The sequence below is a fragment of the Orcinus orca genome, chromosome 5 (assembly GCF_937001465.1).
Source record: "Orcinus orca chromosome 5, mOrcOrc1.1, whole genome shotgun sequence".
Lineage (NCBI taxonomy): Eukaryota > Metazoa > Chordata > Mammalia > Artiodactyla > Delphinidae > Orcinus > Orcinus orca.
In genome coordinates this window covers 135,745,229-135,757,357 of record NC_064563.1, presented here as the reverse complement: position 1 = coordinate 135,757,357, position 12,129 = coordinate 135,745,229, and the positions used below count along the sequence as shown (strand labels likewise).

The following is a 12,129-nucleotide window of genomic DNA, read 5'->3' as shown; positions in this document are numbered from 1 at the left end:
CCTCCAGTGAGAGGTCCTTTTGTCACCTGGATTGGAAGCTGGAGAGAGAGGGGAGTGGGGGGGGGGGGAGAGGGAGAGAAAGAGAGAGAGAGGATTCCTTCCAGAAGAGGAAACCGTGTTTACCCACCTATGAGGATCAAAATTTTGTTCAAAAATCTTTTGTTAAATGATTTTTCTCTATGTGTTACTGTTAGCCTTTATTCTTCCAGACTATGTAATTGAAATTTCTTGACTATTTATCCTGGCTGTGTCTGAGATAATCCCCACTGAACAGTGCAGCGATGTTTGGAAACGTGTTTTTGTTTACTGCTGCTTTTTTTTTTTTTTCGGTACGCGGGCCTCTCACTGCTGTGGCCTCTCCCGTTGCGGAGCGCAGGCTCCGGACGCGCAGGCTCAGCGGCCATGGCTCATGGGCCCAGCCGCTCCGCGGCATGTGGGATCTTCCCGGACTGGGGCACGAACCCGTGTCCCCTGCATCGGCAGGCAGACTCTCAACCACTGCGCCACCAGGGAAGCCCTGCTTACTGCTTCTTGGCCAGTCATTGTATTGTCTTCCAGGGGTTGGGGATGAGGAAGTTGCAATGAGTCCTTCCTTTGTGTATCATTTTCTTTTTCTGCATATGGCATGGTTTTATTAACGACTGGTGAAGGGGTATTGATTACTGCCTTGATTGCAAAAACACAATTTAATGGCCCCTCTAGAGCTAGTGCTGTCAGCAGATAATTTCAGAGCAGCCTAAGGTTTTCAGCATGTGTCTACCGACCTGGTCTTCTGAATGGTGATATTCCCTTCTTGAAGATTCTGGGAGATTTTGACAGTGCTGTTATGTTGCTTCACAGTAAGCCCGAGATGTAGGTAAAGTTACAGAGGCATTCCTATGAGTTTTCCATTAACTGTCTTTCCTTATTTTTTCTTAGTTTCCAGACTGGTTTTCTCTGTCCTAGAACAGTGGTCTTCAATATTGGATATATGTGCAAGATGATTTCATTAGGGTGTGGGAAGGACATTTCAGAATTTGTATTTCTCTCTCTGTTATGCATTTAAATTTCTGTGTACTTCAGTTCAAATAAATTACGCACATTATAAACAGATACAGAAATTGAAAATGTACATAATTTATTTGAACAATAGCCCAGATATGTAATTTATACATTGATTAAATAAGTGAGAGCACACACTCATTCTGTTTCGGGTGAGCATGCTTGGAACGATTTTATTGAATGGGGATTCCCATAAAGCCATTTGCACACTAGTGCCCTGGACAGGAGTGTCCTCATTAATTCTTAGCAGGCAGGGCCTGGTGTCTTTCGCTCGCCTTGTGCGTGGCCTCATAGATATTACTTGGCAATGAATGTCAAGCTTTTAAAGCTAGTTGCTATCATACAAGGAACAGATTTGCTTTGTGATTGCGTGTATCGTTCTTTCTGCTCTGGGACTTTGATGTACTCCTGTTGTAGAAATGTTCCCGTAACCTCCCAGGAGCTGTCTTTGTGTTGAAGAGGTTGATTATCCTCTTATGACGTCAGGGAGGTGCGTGTGTGCTTTGTTTGATTTTTTTTTTTTCCTTCTGCTTTTAAAAATCCAGTGTGCAATGACTTTGGCTGCTTTTTATTTTTCTCCCAATTTGTTACTTGTCTAGGATGAATGTTAGTTGTTATTTAGCCAAAAAGATCTTGTACCAGTCTTTAAAGTAAGAATTTGTTTTCCATCTCGCATTTCTGGGGTTAATCTCAGTGGCACTTTTTGCCTTAATCACGTCACCTGTTTACTGTAAAAAGAATGCCCAGCAGAGAGAATCTCATGGTGGTTTCCATTATAATACTTACAGGTTTTGACTTAAGCAAGTTAAAAAAATGTGGAGTTCTTTTCAAGTATAGGGACCATAGAAACTTCTCGACCATCCTCTTAATTTTATTTTATTTATTTATTTTTAATAAATTTATTTTATTTATTTATTTTTGGCTGCGTTGAGTCTTTGTTGCTGCGCACGGGCTTTCTCTAGTTGCGGCGAGCGGGGGCTACTCTTCGTTGTGGTGTGCAGGCTTCTCATTACAGTGGCTTCTCTTGTTGTGGAGCACGGGCTCGAGGTGTGCTGGCTTGGCTCAGTAGTTGTGACGCACGGGCCCGGTTGCTCCATGGCATGTGGATCTTCCCTGAGCAGGGATCAAACCCGTGTCCCTTGCATTGGTAGGTGGATTCTTAACCGCTGCGCCACGAGGGAAGTCCCCATCCTCTTAATTTTAAAGGGGATGGATGGTCAGAAAGGTTGGATTGAGTTCCTTGTGGCCCCATAGTTAGTGCGTGTCTTTCCTGCCATCTCTCTGTCCCCATTGCCGTGTGCCCCACTCCTACCGTCCCTATCGTGGTCACTAGCAGACCATAACTAACTCAGAGCATTGCCTGAAATCTGCCTGGTGTTGCACAGCTGTCAACTCCTCATCTCACCCGCTCACAGAAAGGTGAAGTGAGTGCCCTTAACTGCTACCTTTCTTTGAAGTGATGCTCAGGCACAGTTATTTATACATTGCAGGTGCATTCCACTGTGCTTGGTACAGCTTTGGAACATCAGCCTTGCAGCCAGTGATCTTATTTAATTTATTACCCCCATCCCAAGGTGTGAGCAAGGGCCATAGTGGGTGTTCCTGTGGCCCTAGGGAGTTTGGGGAGCTGAACTCAAAGCTGATTTACATTTTAACTTCGTGGCACCAAACTTGAGGCATCAAGCTTTTCTTTTTGTGTTAACTTGTCAATGCTGTTTAATCCATTTATTATTATAGGTCTTGGCTTAGTCAGTAAAAGTGTAGTTGAGATAGTGTTTTTAACTTGGGGCCTCTCGCAGGTTATCAGATGTGTGGGTTTTGTTGTTGTTGTTAAGTTCTTTGATTATACAATTGGCCAATATTTGTGTCTCCATTTTGATATCCTTCCTGATCTAAGCATTTTGGGAGGGTATCCTTCCTTCCTTCCTTCCTTCCTTCCTTCCTTCCTTCCTTCCTTCCTTCTTTCCTTCCTTCCTTCCTTCCTCCCTCCCTCCCTCCCTCCCTTCCTTCCTTCCTTCCTTCCAAGGCGTTGAGTGGAATGGACACCAGATTTCCAGTAGGATCGCTTCTGCCCGTGAATTTTGGCCTCTCAGGCATAAGACTTTTGAATTGGATGCCTCATTTGCCATCACAGTGGAAGGTGTTATTATCACCTTCTGTTTTGTCAGTTACCAAACTGCAAATACCAGAGGCGTCTCTCCCTTCTTCTTCTCGTTTCCTCCTTATTTCTCACAGGTATATGTGTGGCCACCAAGTTCTGGTGACTACCTGCTCACTCATAGAACAGAATGACGGAACAGGGGGACGTAGGACAGCCTTATTACCCCAAGGCTCTCACTGTCCAAGTGAAGGCCACCTTATCTCCTCCAGGCACTGCCTGATGGGTTGGTTGCAACAGGCCACCACCTTCTCTTTCACGTTACCCCAGGGGATGCGGAGGGATGGGGGAGAGAAAATGTTCGATCATGTAACTCCCCTAATCAAATCCCATCACAGACTCCACTGCACATAATCATGTCTAATTTCTCTGTGTAGCATCCGTAACCCCAACCCATCTTTTTAAAGGCCTCATCACTTCCAGCTCTTTTCCAGGCACTTACTTCTCTACAACGTTGGACTGATGCTTTCATTCCTCAGAGCCTTTGCTCTTTTCCTGGAACGCTCTGCCCTTCTTTTTTGCAAACTCCCTCTTATCCCTGTTCATTTCCTCCCATCCTCACAAGGCAGGCCAAATCTGATGAACCCTTCACGACCAGATTTGACTGATAGTTTCCCCTGGCAGAATTAGTCTGTTTTTTTCCCATCACCCACTATTTAAAAAAAATTATTTAAGTTTTTAATTGAAGTATAGTTGATTTACCATGTTTCAGGTATATAGCGAAGTGAGTCAGTTATACATATATGTATAATTTTTTTCAGATTCTTTCCCATTCTTGGTTATTACAAGATAGTGAATATATTTCCCTGTACTATACAGTAGATCCTTGTTGTTTATTTTATATATAGTAATGTATATCTGTTCATCCCAAATTCCCAGTTTATCCCTCCCTGTCCCCCCATCATTCACTATTAATAAGGCCAGATTAGCCTTTACAGCCCTGTCTCAGAGTGGACAAGTGTCCATCATTTTCTTAGGCTGCGGGCACCGTAAGGAAACGGTCTGTTTTCTCGTCGCAGACATAATGTAGGTGCTCAATAAATATCGGTTGAGTTGAACTGAATTGGTAACAATCAGTAAAGTTCTTATGTAGACAATCTGCTTTACCCAAATAGTTCACAAGCAGTTTTTAGATAGTCATAACTATTTAAAAATCTGTTCTTATATCCCCTCTTTCATAACATGCTAACCATTGTAAGACACACCCCTCTTTTATGTACCACCAAGCAAGGAAGAAAATGGTGCCGATTTTTATCACACCATTGTGATTGTGAGAATAGTATATTCAACTTCAGAGTCCTTCAACATGAAAAATCTGTTACTTAGAGTCAGTGAAATAAGGAATTGTCTTTTACCTGTTAGACCTTGTAGTCTTAAATATATAACTGCAAAACAATTTGAATTGATTTGCAAGTACGAAATTTAAGTCATTTTAAAAGGTTTTCCCATTTTAAAATGAGGAGAGAGTAAAGGAGCATTTTAGGCTAAGTACCCAGGGATTGACTTGGGAAATAGTGTTCTGTCACTCTGTCTTATGACTGAGCCTTAGTCTTTTTCTTTGAAAAGATGAAGACTTGCAGGTAAAGAATCACTGCTATTTTGAAAATCCTTGGAAGGAATTCCTTTAAAATTTTTGTAAAAATTATTTTATTTGACTTTGAAGGTTCTTTGCTGCACTGAAATTTGATTAAAATCCTATCTTCTCACCTAAATACATATCAAGATTAATGTCCCCCTAGCAATGGTGTTACATGGGACCCCATGACAGCTTCACTTTTTAGGTTGGGCAGCTATGTTTTCCACCTTTCATGTTTGCTGATTGACTTGTGGTTATTAAATCAACTTGCTAATCAGATATTCACATGCAGGTAGAAACTTAACATTTCTAGCTTTTCTTAATGATTGGTTCAGTAATCTATATTTTAAAAAAATAATGGTCTTTTGTTTTTCACTATCTAATACATTCCTATACAGCATGCTATTTCAATTTAAGATTTTTTTCCCGTTTTACTGAGAAATAATTGACAAACATCACTGTATAAGTGTAAGGCATACAGCATGATGGTTTGACTTACGTATACTGTGACATGATTAAGATTTAATTTAAATTGACACAATGAGGATACTTAATAAGTTTTCAAATGGATGTATGGTCAACTTTTCAAATTTTTAGTATATGCACCTGTATTTCTTAACAACATTTCTAGCTTTTCTTCCTTCCTCTTCATCCTTGGTATCTGGATTACCCAGTTCTCTCTTAAACCATTTTCTCCTAGAGAAGTTTGCCATCTTGTACGCACCTTCCACCAACACAAGTACCACAGTGGTGGGAACAGAACCAAGGAGGATGTACCAGGTGCCCAGGGGGAGCGATTCCTTCTGATGGGCCCTTTAGCCTCAGAGCATAAAGGACCAACAGCGTGGATTCAGTGCACCCCCGCCTGGTGGCCCCTCAGAGGGACTTGTGATATCTCCTCTGTCCTCTATGACAAAGGCAGTCCCAGCCCTCCTTGCTGGCAGGCAGAGTTGCCACACCGGCCACCTGCATGCATGGCCTCACTCCAGGGAGCTCTTGTCTGATTCACAGAGTGACCCTCCCTTTCTGAGTGGGAAAGGCAACTCCGGGCCAGGGAGCTGTGCCTCGGGTGGTGGCGAAGGAATGAAATTGCCAGGATGACCAAGTCGTGCTCTGCTTTCCGGTGAGGGAAAAGGACTCCTTGACATCCTGACTGTATTTTAGGCTGAAGGACTTCCTTCTTGGCTGCATGATGAGAGAACAGGTGAAGGGAAAGACCACGTTGCGGGGGCTGGAGACCATCATGGAAATTGCAAGCTGCTGTTTCCTACTTTTGGATCACATGGGCGAGCCCGGAGAAAGTCTGAGAGGCGGGCAGCGGCTGCCGGGTCTGAGTATCCCGTCTTTTATGGTATACCTTCCTCTCCAGGGCTCACACAAGGCCAAGGCTGTGTCCTTTAGAATGGAGACTCCCCTATCTGCCTTCCAGGTTCAGCCTCAGCCTTGGATAGCCAGAGGAAATGAGAACCAAATTCCTCTCCTTGAGCTTCAGTCTTTGACAGTGAAAGAGGAGCTGCCCTCCTCCACTCTGTGTGGTGTCTCAGGAAATGAGGCTCTTCCTGAGCCCAGTGAGGCTCCTGCAGCTGATGTGGGGATGGGAAGCCGGTCTGCTGAAGGGAAGACTCCGGGGCGACTCGAGTCTGGAAGAGATGCTGTTGGGTAATGTGATCATGTTTTGTCTCTTCTAAACTAAGGCATTGTTATATTTTCGAGAAGATTATTCTGAAGTGCAGTTGAAAGATTATACACTCTCTTGTGTTTCACAGGAGTTATGGAAGCAGCTGCAGCAGAGTACCATCACCTCCCACTGTCCTCTGTGGGCACCTGGATACCCTAGTTCTCTCACTAGGAACTCTGTTAACTTAAGCCACAACAGACATCAGCATCAGAAGTTAATTGCAGTCAGCTCCATTTCCATTTTCTTTTGAGATCAGTTGTTCCATTCTCTCTTACAATGCCATGGGCGTGCGTTTTCGATGTGACTCAGACTTGAAATTGATCCAGGAGCCCAGAGCTGAACTCTCACATCGTATGGTCACTACGCTTGGAATGGTGGGTGGAATTCTCAAGAGTTCAGTAGCTTCATGGCTTCTGAGTAGGAGTGATGCTGCTTAGAATTTTGAAAAATTATGTGATTCTCATGGTCTGTCCTGAAGAAAACCCCATTAAATCCATTTCAGTAAGCTGGGGCCTCCTTTGAGCCCTTTTTAGAGCCAAGCAGCGGGGGCTGTTTGGGAGATCTGATGGCAGCTCTGTAACACTGCCCTTTGGGACTGGTGGTTTCCAAACACTTTGTAGTGAATGATGCAATGCTGGAGTTGAGTTGTATGCATTGGCATTTGTCAGTGTCCAAGTATAGTTGCAAGACAATAAACACCAAGAACCTGGGGAAACTAAAGAGTAGTATTTTGGTCTAAAGCCACTTACATGATGCCAGTCAGATAGTAAGCATTCCTTAAATGGTACATCTCCCTGAGTGCGGGGAAGAATATATTACTTCACTTTGAAATGCACTGACTTGACTCCTATGGAATACAGTCATGTCTGTTCCAGATGAACCTGTTGGTTAAGTATTGCCAAAGATTCACTGTTCTAAAATTAAAGTTATCATTTTAGTAGAAATTTCTCGACTTACTTAGGTAGCTTAAGAATATCGATTCTATGAACGTTTCCTCACTTAGTTACCTTGGGATGCATTTGGATATGTTGAGAAGTTGCATTGCTCAAAATCAGGGCAGTCTTTGGATAGGGGAACTTTCAGGAATTTTGTTTGGCTGATTTGGGCGTCTGTTTTTACTTGCCTTGGAAAACATGGTTGGGCTAAAACCATTTCATCCATGCTTTAGGGAATAGGAATTTGGAAGCCCTGTCTAGCTCATTCATCTGTGTTGAGGGATCATCTTTTTTTTATGCGTTACGCAGACCTCTCACTGTTGTGGCCTCTCCCATGGCAGAGCACAGGCTCCGGACGCGCAGGCTTAGCAGCCATGGCTCACGGGCCCAGCCGCTCCACGGCATGTGGGATCCTCCCAGACCGAGGTACAAACCCACGTCCCCTGCATTGGCAGGCGGACTCTCAACCACTGCGCCACCAGGGAAGCCCACAGTCTCAGTTTTTACACAAGCCAGACAAGCTCACCCCTGATGGAACTGTCCCTTTATGCCAGGTGAGGTATGGCCGTCTGGTAGCACAACCCAGCTACCCTTGGGCATCGAGCCAGAGAGCTCCATCTCCCTCATGCTTACCACCCCTCAGCCCAGCACTCTTTGGAGAGCAAGCAGGTATTTAAAGAGATTTTCCTGGAGGGTAAGCAACCTCTCTACCACTCAGGATCATACCTCTTCAGACCTTCTGTCCCTGAACTGTGATTTTTTTCCTTTAATCCATTATGAAGACAAGAATCAGTCATATGAAACTTGTCGCTGAGCCCATGTGAAAGGATGTGGTTCAAAAAACGTGGCTCGTTGTATCACAGTTGCCTCAAAGGACCACTGGTGGAAATTCCTGTCTGATCTTGGTACCTAGAACGTTTGTCCTTCTTCTGAGCAATTGATTAGGACATTGTGAATTTTACAACTGCCCTGTTTTCCCTATATGAGTTGACTGTAACAAAAGCTTGCTGTCAAACTGAGCCAGCTGGGTAGATTGATAGGGTCTGCATTGTTACCTTGATTCTGCCCTCCTTCACTTTGTCTTAACCTTTGCATTCCTTTTGTTATTCCAGTAATAATTTCTCCTATTCTATTTTAGATAATGTATCTTTGGAAATCACTCCTGAGTCCTTTTTTTTTTTTTTGGTTGCATTGGGTCTTCATTGCTTCACGCGGGCTTTCGCTAGTTGTGGTGAACAGGGGCTACTCTTTGTTGCAGTGCACGGGCTTCTCATTGCATTGGCTTCTCTTGTTGCAGAGCATGGGCTCTAGGTGTGCGGGCTTCAGTAGTTGCAGCATGTGGGCTTCAGTAGTTGTGGCATGCAGGCCCTAGGACGCACGGGCTTCAGTAGTTGTGGCACACGGACTTAGTTGCTCAGCGGCATGTGGGATCTTCCCAGACCAGGGATTGAACCCGTTTCCCCTGCATTGGCAGGCAGGTTCCCAACCGCTCTGCCACCAGGGACGTCCCCTGACTCCTTTATTGAATATAATAATGGTTAAAATCATAAGTAAAGAAAATGACTGATGAATTTTTCTTTAACCTTAATTTCTGAACCATTAAAAAATTTCCAGTGTCCTAGATTAATCCATCTGTCTGTTCATCCAAGGCTGATTTTTGGACTAAATATGAATACTAAAATCTAAATTCTTCTGGTGCTTATTGCATATAAAAATATTAAGGATTTCTGACATGTTTAGGATTTAGATCCAACACTACTACTCCCAGACCACTTTAAGTTTCAGGGTAAGGGGAAAACTTTCTGATTCTCATTAATTCAGTAATATGAAACACTTTTGGGCACTAAATCATCATGAACAGCGTAAGAATTAACATACTTTTGTAGTCCTATATAGTTTATAGTGTTTTGTTTTGATTCTCTAATTTCCGTCTTATAACAACCTTTTCAGGTAGGTGTTAAGTAAAGTAGATAATATTACACATCGTTATTTTTCCTGCTAAGTGTCAGAATGGGTAGTTTACTTACCCAAGGTCACATAAGTTAGTAAGTAATAGAGCCTGGTACATGAACTTAGGTATTTTGAGGGCAAGTACAATATCCTTTTCTCTATACACTTTGATTCCTGGAACTTGCAAACACTTAAAAGTGACAGGATGCCTCTTATGACTGTTTTCTAAAGGTGAAAAAGAAAGTTCTGGTGTGGCAGACATTGTAGGAAAAGCCATGGATTAACTGCCGTGGACACCGCATTTCTGACAGTTGTCATATTTTCATCTCACATGAGACTGTCGGGTTGGAGTGATGGGACTCCTGAGCCCTGTCTATTTTTGAGGTATCTGAAGTCTGGGATTAGTTTTGGTAATTCCTTCCCCTCCTGCAGCTCACACACTTCCCTGTGAAAACTGGTAATTTGACACCTGACACAGAAATTGACTATACGGGTTGAGAGGAATCTGAGTGAGACTGTGAAACGCAGCACATTTATCGTTCACTTCACTAGGGGTCATCTTAATGTAATGCAGGCCATCCTGGTCCTGCCAGATTTTGTCAGCGTGGTTTGTGTCTGTGCGGGGGCTGTGGCTAATTGAGTCAATCACATCTTCCAGCTGGATTAATGAATTCCCCTATTGTCTCACAACACATTTAAGGCGACCAGTTTCAACTTAGAACATAGACCCAGTTTCAGTGAGTTAGGTACCATGTTTTAAGGAAGCCCCCATGATAGTGGCCCTTCTGTAGCATCCTCCTTACCATTTACAAATGTTGAATAATAGTGGAAATAATCGCTGATATTTATTGAGAACTGACCAAGGGGTAGGCGCTAAGCTAATTAGGTAACCTAGATGATCTCATTTAATGCTTCTATCAACAGAATGGCTTAGGAACTCTTATCCCCATTTGTAGAGGAATAAATTGACAGTTAGAGTTTGCCTCAAATCACCTTGCAAGTAAGTGGCAAGGCTGTGATTTGATGCCTGTAGTGGGACTCCAGGCTTGAACTCCCAACACTGAGTTTGGTGCTTAGCTGCCTCCCGATGAAGTTGAATTCTTTGCAGCTCTTAAAGAAAACCTGGAGTCCTGGTGGCTCTCGGGTTGCCGTGGTATATACCTTCACAAGGCCATGGAGGACTTAACCCACTGTGAGTGCTCGATACGTACTGAGTGCTTGATGACACCCTGCAACCTTAGCATATTTGCTGATTGCAAAGAACCACTATGTGTCTCTTCATCCATCTGTATCGGGGGTCAGTTCCACAGCCAGGCTCACAGGTAAAAATTTTTTTCCCACCAAAATCAGAAAAAAAAATCATAGCAAATAAAGAGTTTTGTTTTCCTGCATGTTTTATAAACCATGCCTGGTAACTTTCACTTTCTTCCCCATGTAGTTTTTCTGCTCAGGGGTTAGAAGAATATAACAGAGAAACATTTTAATTCTGGTAGTAGAATATGGACTTTTTTTTTTGTTTAAGTATAAAAAAAATGCATTTTCAGCCTCTGTTGTGCAGGTGGAGGACAGCCGCCTGCAAGGCCCGGTTTGCCAGCAAGAAACCAGCCTTGCAAATTATTGGCAGCTGGTACTGTAATGAGTCCATTTCAATATAAATGGGCTGTTGCTTATTAATTTCTGCCAGTTCCTAAGCAATTCAGGAACCGCTTTGAAAATTTAAAACTTTGCAGAGATCAGCTTAAGGAGGATGCCTGGGAAAGAGAGGGAACAGGACAGCAGTGGGAGAATTATGGGAAGGACATGTATTGTAGGGTAATAATGGGGTATTGCTGAGAGCTCTGCTCCTCTCCTGGCAAGCGTGAGTCACCAAGTTTACGGCGAAATAGCACGTTTTCCAAGATAGAGAGAACTGTAACTTCACTTATTGTGCTGTTCTCTATGGATGTATATATTTATTTATTTACTGTCTTGGTGTGGCAGCCTTCTACACCAGGAGGCAGTTTTCTCCGTGGTCCTGTGCAAGCTGTTTGTCATCTTGGGTTCCCACCTTTATTTCTTTATTTATTTTTGGCTGCGTTGGGTCTTCCTTGCTGACCGTGGGCTCTCTCTAGTTGCGGCGAGCGGGGGCTGCTCTTTGTTGCAATTGCGGTGGCTCCTCTTGTTGCGGAGCACGGGCTCTAGGCTCACGGGCTTCAGTAGTTGTGGCACGTGGGTTCAGTAGTTGTGGCTCGCGGGCTCTAGAGTGCAGGCTCAGTAATTGTGGCGCACGGGCTTATTAGTTGCTCCGCGGCATGTGGGATGTTCCCGGACCAGGGCTCGAACCCGTGTCCCCCGCATTAGCAGGCGGATTCTTTTTTTTTTTTTTGCGGTACTTGGGCCTCTCACTGTTGTGGCCTCTCCCGTTGCGGAGCACAGGCTCCGGACGCGCAGGCTCAGCGGCCATGGCTCACGGGCCCAGCCACTCCGCGGCATGTGGGATCTTCCCAGACCGGGGCACGAACCCACGTCCCCTGCATCGGCAGGCGGACTCTCAACCACTGCGCCACCAGGGAAGCCCAGCAGTCGGATTCTTAACCTCTGCGTCACCAGGAAAGTCCTCGGGTTCCCACCTTGATGAAGCCACCAGCAATAGGTGCCGCCTGTGGGCAGCCCCACAGAGGAATGGTCGTAGGAGAGGAATGAGGGCAGCCACCCCAAGGAAGCCCTCGGGGCTTTCTCCTTTCTTTAGTATCTGCAGTCTCACCTCAGAAGGCAGGCTTTAGAAAAAAAAGACCATTAATACTGCTTGTTT

General features: G+C 44.2%; 1 protein-coding gene across 7 annotated transcripts in view; it reads left to right on the top strand.

The window, feature by feature from the left end:
- The window catches only part of TIAM1 (TIAM Rac1 associated GEF 1), a 400,889-nt gene that overhangs the window by 241,392 nt on the left and 147,368 nt on the right, over positions 1 to 12,129 (top strand). The window lies entirely within an intron of this gene.